The sequence below is a fragment of the Triturus cristatus genome, chromosome 12 (assembly GCF_964204655.1).
Source record: "Triturus cristatus chromosome 12, aTriCri1.1, whole genome shotgun sequence".
Classification (NCBI taxonomy): Eukaryota; Metazoa; Chordata; class Amphibia; order Caudata; family Salamandridae; genus Triturus; species Triturus cristatus.
The window spans coordinates 620918603-620932932 of NC_140595.1; the positions used below are offsets into that span (position 1 = coordinate 620918603).

At 49.2% G+C, this 14330-nt stretch overlaps 1 pseudogene; it reads right to left on the reverse strand.

The window, feature by feature from the left end:
• Positions 1 to 534: 534 nt before the first annotated feature.
• LOC146776417 (18S ribosomal RNA) lies at positions 535 to 2014 on the reverse strand (annotated as a pseudogene).
• Between the last annotated feature and the right edge of the window lie 12316 nt (positions 2015 to 14330).

The following is a 14330-nucleotide window of genomic DNA, read 5'->3' on the forward strand; positions in this document are numbered from 1 at the left end:
GCTGCCATTTTACCGCTTTTTGCACGCCTTACTACATGGCTTTATTCTCGTAAATACTCTACTGGTGCATTGTCACATGAGAACTGTATGCCTTTCACACATTTAGCTGTACACTGGGCTCCTCCTCTGCACAGCGTGTTCAAGGTCGAAAAACAATGTATGCTGTTGATTCACATAGACACAACATAGAACACAGCTGCACTACTGAAACTCGGGTGCTTTTAATATGGCATTACATGCATGAAAAGGCACTTGGAGAAAATCATTGCAATGAAGAAGAGCTGTGCTTGTCCTGAGATGTAAATCCCTGCATCTAAACTTGGAGGTACGGGGTCCCCCTGACAAAGCCCAGAGGTCTTCTATAATTATAATAGACTAGCACGGGGAGGGTGGTAAGGCGCTGTAGTCCTGTAGCCAGACAATATGGTTTCCCCTTTTGTGCTATATGGAATTGTAACAATGCTGATTATATTGTTCTTATGCATTTTGCTGCTAGTATTGGCTCGTGTACTGCATTATAGAGCATGTTAGTTAAAATAAACATTTTAAATTATACTGTGTCTGTTTACTCCTATTGTGGACAGAAAATGGCAGAGGATCTAACTTTTCAATATGTAAAAGAGTGTATGACCTCAGCGGGGCCAGTTCGAGGACTTCCTTAAACCATCCAATCAGTAGTAGCAGTGGACGGTGTGTACAAAGGGCAGGGACTTAATCAATGCAAGCTTATGACCCGCACTTACTGTGAATTCCACGTTCATGGGAAATAATTGCAATCCCCAATCCCTATCGCGAATTGGGTTCAGCAGGTTACCCGCACCTTTTGGTGAAGAGTAGACACATGCTGATCTGTTCAGTTTAGCGCACGCATGAAGCCCCGGACATTTTGGGGCATCACAAACCTGTTATTGCTCGATCTCAAGTGGCTGAATGCCACTTGTCCCTCTAAGAAGTTAGACGCTGACCACTGGGGGCTGCATAACTAGTTAGCATGAAGGAGCCTCATTCGTTATCGGAATTAACCAGACAAATCACTCCACCAGCTAAGAATGACCATGCACCACCATTCACAGAATCGAGAAAGAGCTATCAATATGTTAATCCTTTCCGTGTCTGAGCTGGATGAGGTTTCCTGTGTTGAGTCAAATTAAGCCACAGGCTCCACTCCTGGTGGTACCCTTCCATCAATTCCTTTAAATTTCAGCTTTGCAACCATACTCCCCCGGATCCAAAGATTTTGGTTGCCCGAAGCTGCTTGGTGGGTCATTGGAATAACGCAGCCGGATCTCTACTTAGCATTGTTTAATGTCAGAACTATGATGGCATATGAAGGTCTTCCATTCTTAGCAAATGCTTTCACTTTGGTTCATCTTGCGCCGGTCTAAGAATTTCATCTCTAGCGACACAATATAAATGCGCTTGGCAGTCCTTCTTTATCATGGCCGCAGTTCCGAAAGCCAACAAAATAGAACCGGAGACCTATTCCATTATTCCTTGCTGTATTCAGGCGACCAGCCTGCTTTGAAATCTCTAATTTTTTCAAAGTAAACGCTTAGGACCCTCAGGACACTGTCAAGAGCATCAAGGGGGTGCTGAGAGGCAGGGGCTGGGACAGGTGGTAGCTCTCCTGGCAGAGGACCGCCAGCTTGATCCCAAGATCGAACTACGAGCTTTTTAACTGCAGCAACTTTAATATACGCTATTGGAGCTGGAATTACTGCGGCTGCTGGCACTAGACTTGCCCTCCAATGGATCCTCGTCAAAGGATTTAAAGTGTACTCATTCCAATTATAGGGTCTCGAAAGAGTCCTGTATTGTTATTTTCTTCACTACCTCCCCGTGTTGGGACTGGGTAATTTGCACGCCTGCTGCCTTCCTTGGGTGTGGTAGCTATTTCTCCAATAGCGGCTCCTCCGTGGGGGCGTCACCCCACTGCTTTCTCGCAGTGCGAGAAGCAGAAACATAAAATGGTAAAACAACCATTTTATGTTTCTGCTTCTCGCACTGCGAGAAAGCAGAAGTGCCTGGTTGTGGGCGGGCGGGGGGCGGTCCTGCTCCAGGGCAGGGGGGGAGTGGCTTGCCCACTGTTGTGGGCCCTGACTGCTTTGGTCGGCCTGGGGCTAACCAAAGCAGTCATGCGCACTCTCTCTTTTCTCTATGTAGGCTGCATGCAGCCTACATAGAGAAAAGGGCCTCCCATTAGGGGCCCGGCTGGGGCGCTGTGCACCTGCACCGCAACAATTACAACGCTGCCATTGCAGCGTTGTGATTGGCGGAGTGGAGAGAGACTGCCTGTGGGTCGCTTTCCTGAGGAGCGTTTGGCGTAGCGAGTGGGGGGGGACAAATGCACATAAGGCAAATGGCCCTCCTGTTCCATGGTTTTTCCACACTCTCGCACCAGGTTCCACAGTGCCTGCTGCACAGTTAATAGTTACACTCATGGGTTTAGCATGCTTCCGGAGATCTCCTTGGTGTAAAAACTGTAGAGAATTATCCGTATCCGTTCCGAATCAGTGTGTCCTTTGCACCCAGAACAAGTTTGCAAATATTGTTTAATCGTTGGAAAGCAGCCCAGCTCAGCCAACGTGTTCTCCAGTTCACAAGAGACCAAGGTAAAACACGTGACGGCGGGAGTCGGGACCTGGCCAGGAGCTGAGGCGGTGCGGGACGGTGAGTTTTATTTTAATTACTAAACCCCTCCCGCCTCCGCCCCCATGACGACCCCATTTCCACCCCCCTCCCACCCACCCGTCCTGCCGGCTGCGACTGGACTCGCTGGACAGTTTTGTATTGACATTCACACTGTTCTCAAAATGGCAATATGGGATGATCAGTCAGTGCCAAAAACATCACATTCACTGACTGAAAATTATATTTTCAAGTGATCTGCCACGTAACCTACTGGAGCAAAATTGGCAGTTCAACAGTGCGGAGCTTGCTCAGTCTCTCGTGTAACCCTCACCTGCCTACTATATTCATCTGTAGTGAAATGAAATGAAATGAAATGTGGATTTATAAAGCGCGAATTGCTGCCCTGAGGCGTCCAAGCGCTGCCTGAAGCGTGAGGTAGGAGTATCCGAATTGGTCCGAAGAGTTAGTTTTAGGGGGTGAAAAGAAAGGTCTTTAGTTGTTTTCGAAAGGAGGGTAAGTTGGGATTGGATCTGAGCTGAAGGGGCAGGAGGTTCCACAGCTTGGCGGCATTGTACGAGAACATCCTGCCGCCAGCTCTCGATCTCCTGATTCTAGGGACTATTGCTAGGAAAGCCTGACCGGAGCGAAGTTGTTTCCTAGGGTGGTATTGAATGGTAAAATTACGGCAGATTGCCGGTCCTTTGTCCCAGAAGGCCTGATGGGCAATACACATTGCCTTAAAGGTGATTCTTTGCCGGACCGGCAGCCAGTGCAGGCTCCTCAGTCCAGGTTTGGCTGATAATCTCCGTGGCAGCTGTAGTAGTGTGCGAGCGGCACAGTTTTGAACGATCTGCAGCTTACGAAGTGTATAGTCAGGGGCACCGAGGTACAGAGAGTTGCCAAAGTCTAGTCGGGACTGGATCAGGCCTTGAACAGCATCTTGCTTGGCTTCCAAAGGTAAAAGTGGGAGCACTTTCCTGAGCATCCTAAGGAGGCCAAAACAAGTCGCAGACAGCCTGGTAGCATGGGTGTCAAAAGTTAAGGCTTTGTCCAGCCATACCCCCAGGCTTTTTATATTGTCCTTAGGTGCAGGTGGAGTGCCTAGGCAAGGGGGCCAGAGGGGATCAAAAAACGTTGGAGCGGCAGGGCCCAGGAGCATCAACTCAGTTTTATCCCCGTTAAGTTTGAGGGAAGATCTCGTCATCCAGCTTTTCACGTCCTCCAAACATTGCCTTAGTCCCATTTGCGCGGAGCGGCTGTCCTCCTGTGCCAGGGAAACCACTAGCTGAGTGTCATCCGCATAGGAGACGATCTTAATGCCGAACGGACGGACAACCTCAGCCAGTGGTCGCATATAGATGTTAAAAAGCGCAGGGCTTAACGATGAGCCCTGCGGGACCCCACAGCTCAGGGGTTTGCTGGAGGAGACAATATCACCCTCAAAGATTTGAAAGGATCTATTGCTCAGGAAGGATTTAGGCCAGCATACTGCCCTGCTTGAGATTCCCATTTCAGAGAGACGACATAGGAGCATATCATGGCTAACCATGTCAAAAGCTGCGCTCAGATCAAGGAGGATCACTGCCACTGATCCGCCTTGATCCAAGATCCTTCTAGTTTCCTCGGTTACTGCCAATAGGGCAGTCTCCGTCCCATGTTTTGGTCGGAAACCTGTTTGGGTGACATCCAGCAGCTGGTTGGTCTCCAGAAAGGCCGTCAGGTGTATATCAATGTGTTTCTCCAGAATCTTACTCACCCAAGGGAGCAAGGAAATGGGGCGATAGTTGCTAAAATCGCCAGGATCCAGGTTGGGTTTCTTCAATAAGGCACGGACCATAGCCTGCTTCCAGAGGGGTGGAACTACGCCGGAGGTATTAGAGGCATTGAGGAGGTTCTTGATGGTAGGGAGAACCACCTGGGTTACCGAGAGCATAGCCTCTGGGAGGGCTGGGTCACAGTGCCCAGCGAAGCAGTTTATTTCTGTTTAGGTCTGCTTGCCTTGTTGTTTCGGAAATTGACTGCTTGGGTCACTGCATCCTTCCCCCACTCATTGCTCTATCGGGCTGCGTCCAGCTTTCACACGTGCCGCTTCCATGTCGGTGGAGCATTTCTAGCAGGCCTTGAGCACTTGAAATGTTGTTCTTATGGGGGCAGTAAAACCATGGAAGACAGGATGCCTGGTCTGACGGCGTCCTTGTGCAGGTCAGGTGGCAGGCTAGGTTTGCGCTATAAAACTAAAAAAAAAAATACAAATAAAGTGGCGGTTCGTGTGCTATGTTCCATTGGGTGAATTCCGTGGAACCTGAGATCATGCGACATATAATCAGCTGTTGTGAACAATCCCAGTTACAGCACCAAGAGGCCATGGAAAGGGCAGGGGTGTACTTTATTTTTACAGTCTAATAATATATGTGGGAATGTCTAATGGTGCACGTTAGTTGTAGATTGTATTTTTTTTTTTTTTACAAGTCGAGCATACTTGCTTTCCTTGTTGAACTCATCTGTTCATTTAATTTTTAGTCCTTCTACCAGAGGTGCTGTGCTTAGTTTCTAATTGTGAATTTATTAAATGAAAGGCACTCTTAGAGTGATTATACACAAAATATAGGCAACACATATATCTCGGCTATTCTCTACAGTCAGTCATATGACGCAGTTTTTTCAAAGGGGCTTTGCACGACCAACTTTAGTGTGCTACTGTAAACATATGAAGGGAAGGCTAGTTACAGTTGTTGCTTGGCTGAATTTGTTTTGATATAAAAGCAAAAATTTTCAATTGGCCAGTAATTTAATTTTCCATCAGGTTGCGCTGCGAGCGCCGCTTCACGTTTTTATACAGGCTGAGGTAGGCTTGCTTGAGGCGAACAGTCCCACAAGTGTGTTGCCTGACACTGATTAGGCTGCCGTGGGACGGAAAGCTGGCCCCACTCTCGTATTAGAAAATGTTAATAACTATGCCTCCTCATCTCAATGTATGTGTGCCATGCACTTATTTAAATAAGAGATCAACACTTTTGGGAGTCTAATCTCCAGCACATTTACTTGAGAAAGTCATTATATTACACCTTATATTTCACTAAAAACCCATGCTGTAATTTATTTTATATGTTTGAGGTCTACTTCTCATTGCTACTTCTAATTACTTTATTCCAACTTGACTTTGTGTTAGGTCATTTAAATGTATTATTATTATTTGAATTTCTCAAATTTGCTTGAAAATGTCGGCTCTTTTTTTTCAAAATTTTCTCGGGCGGAGAAGCCCCGTGACCCCCAGTAGATTGTTCGGGCTCGCTCGCTATGCTCACTCGCCACAGTGCTGTACGACAATTATTTTACACCTACCACTTTCAAATGTCACCAGCTGCTACTGCATTTGGCAGGTCTCCTCTCCGGTATCAAACCTTGATTCTCTGTCCTTTCTCACCATGGTAGGAACAGGAAGTACCATCAAAAGCTGGTAGGGCAGACATCTGAATGTATCATCACCATTACGGGGATGTGCGATCAGCCAGAGATTATCTAGTCACCAAAGCAGCCGGGCGAGCCCAGATTGGTCTTGGTCACATAAATGCATGCATCCCAGGAAAGCTCATCCGCATGTATTAGCTCTAGAATTACCACAGTTATCCAAGTAACAGATGGAGCGATCAAAGGAACTATAACTGATTTAATGAGCCATTTGCAGTTTTACTGTACCAGCTGTGTGTACTTACACATGCATGGCTTGCGACAAGCATATGCTACTGGCAGGATCAACCAGGTAGCCGCACCTGCTGGATGGGCTGTTGAGAGCCGCATGTCTGTTCCTGACTGACCTTTGCATCCCTTGGGAGCCTGCTGGGGAAGCCCAACCACCTGGGAGATTGGGGGCTTGCTGGAGGAGACAGATGCTGTTGCACTGGCACCCGCAGGCACGACTGTCTCAGTTGCAGCGGGCCATAGGACGGAGCCCAGGATGGGGGCCCCCTGGTCACAGCTTTTGAGCCCGGTCAAGCAGCGGAAGCCTCCCCGGTCCCAATAGACCCCAGTCCCTTGCCCTTAGTGGTGCAGCAGGCGGGAAGATGGAGCCCAGGGTGGGATCACCTGCCCCGGGGCCCGGTCGAAGCACCTGGACCCGGCCACTCAGGGGAGGCCTCCCCATGCCTGCAGGACCCCATCTTGGCTGCTTTGCCATGCGGTAGGCCTTGGGCAGCGGCCAGGATGGGGTGGCGATACCCCAGGGCCCACTGAGGTCCGGTCAGAGCTTTTGAACCCAGGCAAGCAGGGGAAGCCTCCCTTGGCCCAATGAACCCCATCCCAGGCACTTGGTGGTGCTGCAGGCTGGAGGACGTAGCCCGAGGTGGAATTGCACGCCCCAGGGCCTGGTCGGAGCACCTGGACCCATGTGCACAGGGGAGGCCTGCCTGGGCCCATGGACCCACTCCCAGACACTCATCCACACGGCAGGACAGACATGAGGACGGAGGCCCGCGCCCCAAGGCCCGCCGGGGCCCTGGTCAGTGCTCCTAAACCTGGCCAAGCAGGGGAAGCTATTCTGGCCCAATGGACCCATCCCTGGCCCTTGGCAGTGCGGCAGGCCGGAGGACGGAGCCCAGGGTGGGAGCACCCACCCTGGGGCTTGGGCAAAGCTCTTGGACCTGGCCGCGCAGGGGAGACCTTCTCATCCCGTGCGCTTTGCCATGCGGCGGGCCTGAGGACGGAGCATAGAAGGGGGGCCCTCTCCCTGGGGCCCCGGTTAGAGCTTCTGAACCAAGACAAGCAGGGAAGCCTCCAAGACCCAATCGACTCCTGTCCCTTGGCAGTGCAGTAGGCCAGTGGACAGGGTGGGAGCACCCAACCCGGGGCCCGGTCGGAGCTCCTGGACCCTGCCAAGCAGGGGAAGTCTGCCCTGGCCTGATAGACCCCTGTTCCAGGCCCCTGGTGGTGCTGCAGGCCAGAGGACGGAGCTCAGGGCAGGAGCACCCTGGTGGGGCCCCGGGGCCGGTCGAATATATGGGACCCAGTCGCGCAGGGGAAGTCTCCCTGAGCCCAGACAATTGGTAATAACACTTGTTCTACTATTTTTGTGCGCTTTGTTCGCCATAAGTTGGCTGGACTGTTCCCATGAGGCACAGGGTCAGACTGATTTGCATATGGCCATGTTTGTACCGCTTTGTTCGCCATAAGTTGGCAGGGTATGCTCAGACGTGAGTCCCTTGCTCACTTTGCCACTGGATTCAAGCAAGCCTGGCTGAAGACGGCTGAAATGCCAGAAACCGGTCCTAGGAAGCTTGTTTCCGGTCCAGGGAAGGCATGGCTTGGCAGTTCGGGCTGGACTGTTTCCATGAGGCACATGGTCAGACTGATTTGCATATGGCCATGTCTGAACTGGGGTGGCAGAGTGGGCTAAAGAACGGTGATGGATCAAATCCAGATCTGTTGACTGGGTGTGAGTGTTTGATTGGTTCTGATGCATCGTCCATCACCACCCCCTTTTGTACCGCTTTGTTCACCATAAGTTGGCAGGGTATGCTCAGACGTGAGTCCCTTGCTCACTTTGCCACTGGATTCAAGCAAGCCTGGCGGAAGACGGCTGAAATACCAGAAACCGGTCCTAGGAAGCTTGTTTCCGGTCCAGGGAAGGCATGGCTTGGCAGTTCGGGCTGGACTGTTCCCATGAGGCACAGGGTCAGACTGATTTGCATATGGCCATGTCTGAACTGGGGTGGCAGAGTGGGCTAAAGAACGGTGATGGATCAAATCCAGATCTGTTGACTGGGTGTGAGTGTTTGATTGGTTCTGATGCTCTGTCCATCACCACCCCCTTTTGTACCGCTTTGTTCGCCATAAGTTGGCAGGGTATGCTCAGACGTGAGTCCCTTGCTCACTTTGCCACTGGATTCAAGCAAGCCTGGCTGAAGACGGCTGAAATGCCAGAAACCGGTCCTAGGAAGCTTGTTTCCAGTCCAGGGAAGGCATGGCTTGGCAGTTCGGGCTGGACTGTTCCCATGAGGCACAGGGTCAGACTGATTTGCATATGGCCATGTATGAACTGGGGTGGCAGAGTGGGCTAAAGAACGGTGATGGATCAAATCCAGATCTGTTGACTGGATGTGAGTGTTTGATTGGTTCTGATGCTCCGTCCATCACCACCCCCTTTTGTACCGCTTTGTTCGCCATAAGTTGGCAGGGTATGCTCAGACGTGAGTCCCTTGCTCACTTTGCCACTGGATTCAAGCAAGCCTGGCTGAAGACGGCTGAAATGCCAGAAACCGGTCCTAGGAAGCCATGGCTTGGCAGTTCGGGCTGGACTGTTCCCATGAGGCACAGGGTCAGACTGATTTGCATATGGCCATGTCTGAACTGGGGTGGCAGAGTGGGCTAAAGAACGGTGATGGATCAAATCCAGATCTGTTGACTGGGTGTGAGTGTTTGATTGGTTCTGATGCTCCGTCCATCACCACCCCCTTTTGTACCGCTTTAGATTTTGGACACCAGCTCAGCCAGCACCTAGGAAAACCCAGCCAACCTGTAAATTTTTTTAAACTAGATACCTAGGGCTTTCCAGCGTGGGCTGACTTGCATAGCTCTCACTACGTTTTATAACCCAGATTCCCCTGTAAACATCAAACTTTGACTATAAAAAACAAATTTTCCTCACATTTCTGTGGTGAAAAGTTCTGGAATCTGCAGGGAGACACAAACATCCATTCACCTGGCATTCCCCCAAGTCTCCCAATACAAATGGTACCTCACTTATGTCGGTAGGCCTTGTACTCGCGAAAGAAAATGTCCAGAAACGCAACATGGATGCAGTGCTTTTTCCACTCAAAGCTGACCCTTTTTCTTATTTTTCCAATGAGCCAATCGGCTCATTTCACTTTCAATGTAATGACATCAGCATATCATGGGCGCCAATCGTCATCATTACACACACAAACCAGCATTGGCATAGCCAATAGGTCTCACCTTTGGGACCTTATAAGTGTTTAGTTATCCAGCACAATATCCTTGGTGCAACAACATCAACTGTTGCATGGCTAAACACTTATAAGGTCCCAAAGGCGAGACCTAATGGCTATGTCAATGCTTGTTACTTGTGTATTTGTTTACCATCCGTGCACATGCTAAAATACACTGCTGACAACATGGAGTCACCCAAATGAAGGCAATTGTGGAGGAATTGTTAAATTTCTTCAGAAACATTACCCAAGTACAGTTTAGTCAGAAGAATATAAAGTTGGGGGGGGGGGGGGGGGGGTTCAAGAAATGGTATCAAGTAAAGGTAGGTGTCGTAGAAGGCCTGGTCTACTGCCCTTGAACTTGCAGGGTTCCCAACGGCAGTGTCTGCAGAGGAGCGTGGTGCGAGAGGCACTGCAAGGCCACTCTGAGCTGATCTAAGCACTGCAGCAATCCAGACCCTGGGAGCCGCCGGCTGCCCCGCGTTTGTGTTGTGCGGTCACTTGTAAAAACAGCTTGAATGTTTAAAAGGTAAACAACCTCACGTCCCTTTAAAAAAAAAAAAAAAAAAACATTTACATTTAATTTCTTGACATATACTCAGAGACCTGAACAGCGAGGAAAGGGGTTGGTTAGCAGTCACTCAATCCAAGCGAACAGCATATAGACTCTCGGCAATGCCATGTGTCCAAGAAGGGAACATATTAGGCTAGGTTTGTCCAGATGAGTTTTAATCACTTTGGACATTAATTCAAAAAGTGTTACAAACAGAGCACGTGGGATTCAGCTCTGGGCTCACTGAACGAGAGGAGACTGCCTCCATAGACTGCAGACTCCAAGGGGTGGTGAGGGAGGGGGAGGGAGTTGAAGCGCGGCCGGGCTGAAAGTGAAAAGACGCGCTCTGCGATGAGGGAGGGAGTTTGCGCAAGCAAAACAGAGGCAGACAGATGGCGGGTGCACGCTCTTGTGCACGCAAGCTTTAGGCCACCAAAAGCCTGTGGCAGCACTGTGTAAACCCACACACTGAATGTCTCGCAGAGCAGCGCATGCGCTGACTCAGCGAGACCTAAAAATAATTCCTCTGGTGGCAGGGGAAGCTCTTCCCCTGCTCCCGAGGTTAAAAAATAAAAAAGGAAATGCCAGCAGAAGGTTTTCATGGACGTGTACAAAGGACGGAACAGTTCCTTATGCACAGAAAGGATTAACTAAAGACACAATTGATTTTAAGATAGGAAGCCCTAGTTCAGATGTAAATAACCCTTTCTCTTCGCGGAAGATGCTCATTTGACAAGATAAATCACAATTCCAGAGAACATGCACCAGCTCCTGCTACAATCATAGCTCTAGAGTGCACAACCATGGCCAGAATCAGCAGCATCCATTTCCCAAACAATAACATACACTTCATAATATAACGTGTATTTGTAAAGCGCACGTTCACCCCGAGGTATCTTGGTGCTGAATAACAGATGTTTATTGCTACCCAACTCAATGGTACTCATTTTATTGACCGATGAAAGACTGAGTGGAACCGCCGGGATTTGAACATGTGACCATGAGGTCAAACACAGGCCCCTGCAGAGGACGCATTAGTCCATTGAGCCACCCGGCCTGGCTATTCATGGGGATTTCATGTGTGAACTGGTACCCAGTTGGTTAGGATATACCTGAGTGCATGAGTGCTAGAGCTCACCATCTGCCCTGAACCCTATGCCAAGGTGGAATAATAGATTAACATAACTGCTGGCTGCTTCCTACCTTCAGCATGAAAGCGTAGCAGTGCATCTTGTAAATGTTTTCACTTACTGTGTGACCTTTTTGTGCCTGAAATTTCTATTTGCTTTTTGTTACTGCTTATTAGAGGGTTGTACTGCCTTGCTAGCCTGCCACCTGGGAGGTGGCCCACCCTCTTGCTTCTTTCCTGGGTGTGTGCCTTTCCCCATTCCTTCTTCCAAGGCCTAGTGGGAACACAGAGGGAACTACTACATAGTATTTGCACTTCTTGCATTCTCCTTGTGATGAGGATTGGCTGCCCCGCTTCTTCAAGTCTCGCCTTACTTAATCTCCTCCCATATCGTTCAGGTAAAGGGCAAAGAAGATAAGGGCATCTTACCAGTTTCACCTGTCTGGCTTCAGGTGGCGTCGAGAGCCAGATCCATGCACCTTCACCTGCTCCACAACATATCCTTCCCTTAGCACTTCTGTCCTACAAATAATTTGATATACTATTTATATTCCTTCTACAGCATTCTCCGCTACCAACTCTAACTCACGGGAGTGCCAGCTATACACTGTGTTGTTATTAGCTGGTCTACCTTAGATTGACTTCTTACAGTATTGTATGGATAAACAACAGAAGAGAGAGGGAAGGTAAAATGGAGCCACTCTTGGTCCCCCTAGACAATACCAATTCAACAAGAAAAGAATGCAACCAGCAAACAAAGAGCCGATAAAAGAACACTCACTCACCAACCTAGTTGGTGACATGCTTCATCATCGGGTTCCCACCAGAGAGGCCGAGTGCCTCTACGGTGTGCTACAATGCCTGACTACAGCGGAGCAGGTTTTTTAGTGTATAGCGTGAATGCAATGCGCGAGTGAAAAAAGTGATTAAAAATGCCTTTGTTTTATTCCCCAAAAAATGTTAATGGTGGAAAAACTAGGCACGGGTAACAACAAGTGCGTTGGGTGTTTTAATAACTGGTTAAATTGACCAGGTACATCCTAATGTGAAAAGGAAAATTGGTCAACATGTTTTTGCTTCAAATTGCTCTTAGCAAAGCATTCATAAGGACCAGCGCACCATGACGGTCCTTACAGCATCGACCATGGCTGCTTGTAATGAGTGCATGCCAAGAGGTGCTCCTCTGTCACACCTGGGAGGGTTCTAAAGAGCATGTCTGCCTGTGTCCAGAGCCTACCTGTTTGTTGTTTCTCGGTCACTCCAGTGTGGCTTTAGAGAGTGTTATAAATGGCTGCCTGTATCCCATACATGCCTGTGGCTTGCTTCTCTGTCAGTACTGGGTGGAATCTAGAGAGCTTTGCAACCGCTACCTTTATCCCGTGGGTTGACTCTAGACAGCATTTGCAGTAGATACCTGTATCCCGTTCATGACTGCCAGTTGCTCCTCTGTAACAATGGGGTAGACTTTGATAAGCCTGATAAGGACTGATGGAGATAACCTCTTACCGCCTACTATCAATGCTGGGAACAGATGACACACTCCTCAGTAAATTATAGCGGTCTGCCTATTGGAGCACATGCCATGTCTGGGATACTCTGACCAAAATGGCTCCATTCCCAGGAGATCCACCATTCTAAATGTCCGAACACTACATATGGTGATGGAGGTGGCCCCAGCCTGGTGGCGTTATGCAGCCAGCCTAGTGTTGGACGTAGAAAAGGCGTTTGACACAGTGGAGTGGGGTTACCTCTTCTCCACTCTGACTACATTGGGCATCACTGGGAGACTTCAGAGGCTCATCAGACTCTTCTGCACGGAACCCACAGCCCAGGTAAAAACAGGCCAACTCATCTCACCCCCATTCTCAGTGAGCAGAGGAACTCTTCAGGGATGTCCCCTTTAGCATCTCCTATTTGCTCTGGCAATGGATCCTCTGGCCCAGCAGCTCTGGCGACAGGGCGTGGAGTGGGGAATACCACTGAACGCAGAAATGCATGTAGTCTCTCTATATGCAGATGAAGTCCTCATATATGTCTGCGACATCCAAGAAGGGATTCCCGGTATCATAGAGATCCTCTCCGAGTTCCAAAGGGCCTCAGATCTAGGAGTCAATTGGTCCAAATTTAGTGTCTTCCCAATCCAAGTGAATTGCCCCCCGCAGCAGCTGATGGAAGGCACCCACCTGCTGCACTGGGAGTCCTGTACATTCTGTTATTTAGGAATCCGTAAATATACCATGGTACACAAGACCTCATAGATTGAAACCTCAGAAGAGCCACTTCCACCCTCAAATGGATTTTTGGAGCACCCTGCCACTTACAGTTCAAGGATGAGTGTCTCTGTCCAAAATGGTGATGCTCCCTCGGTCTTGTATTTTTTTCACAACAATTGCAGTATCCCAAAGTCCACCTTTCATGCTTTGCACGCTGCACTGGAGAGTTTTATTTGGAACAAGGGCAGGAGACTGATGGCACTACATAAGCTACAACTGCCTGTAGATAAGGGGGCCTTAGAGTGACAAATTTCGAGTATTACTATTTAGCGGTGCAGTTACAATGGCCGGAGAGGTGGTTAGCTGGACGTCAGACTGAAGAGGTGGTGTAGCTATGGCACAGGCAGTGATTGGAGGAGAGTTGCTCCCAAACGCTATACTCCCCGAGAGACCAAAAATGTACTGTGCATAACATATGAAAGCTATCACAGAGGGCTACGCCTCATGCCGCGCATCACTCCATACTCCCCCCCCGCAATTAGAATACGCTATTTTGAATCATTCTGTGAACTAATACAAAGGGATGATCTGACCACTTGGGTTGAGGCTGGAGTGGGAAACATTATTTATTTGTTTCAAGATGGCGCGCTTATACCATTTGACCAATTGCAAGATGTTGTATCTTTCCTTTACTTCCACCTTGGTACCTTCCATCCACCCCCGCCTTCCCACTCACCTTGGTATCTCCTGAAGCTTACCTTAGAATGTTGACACACTACTCGCCAGAGCGAGAGCGGTTGGCTTGATTAAAGGAGTTGAATCTTCACCTCGGTCTTCAGCTTCATTATTACACTGGCGACGAT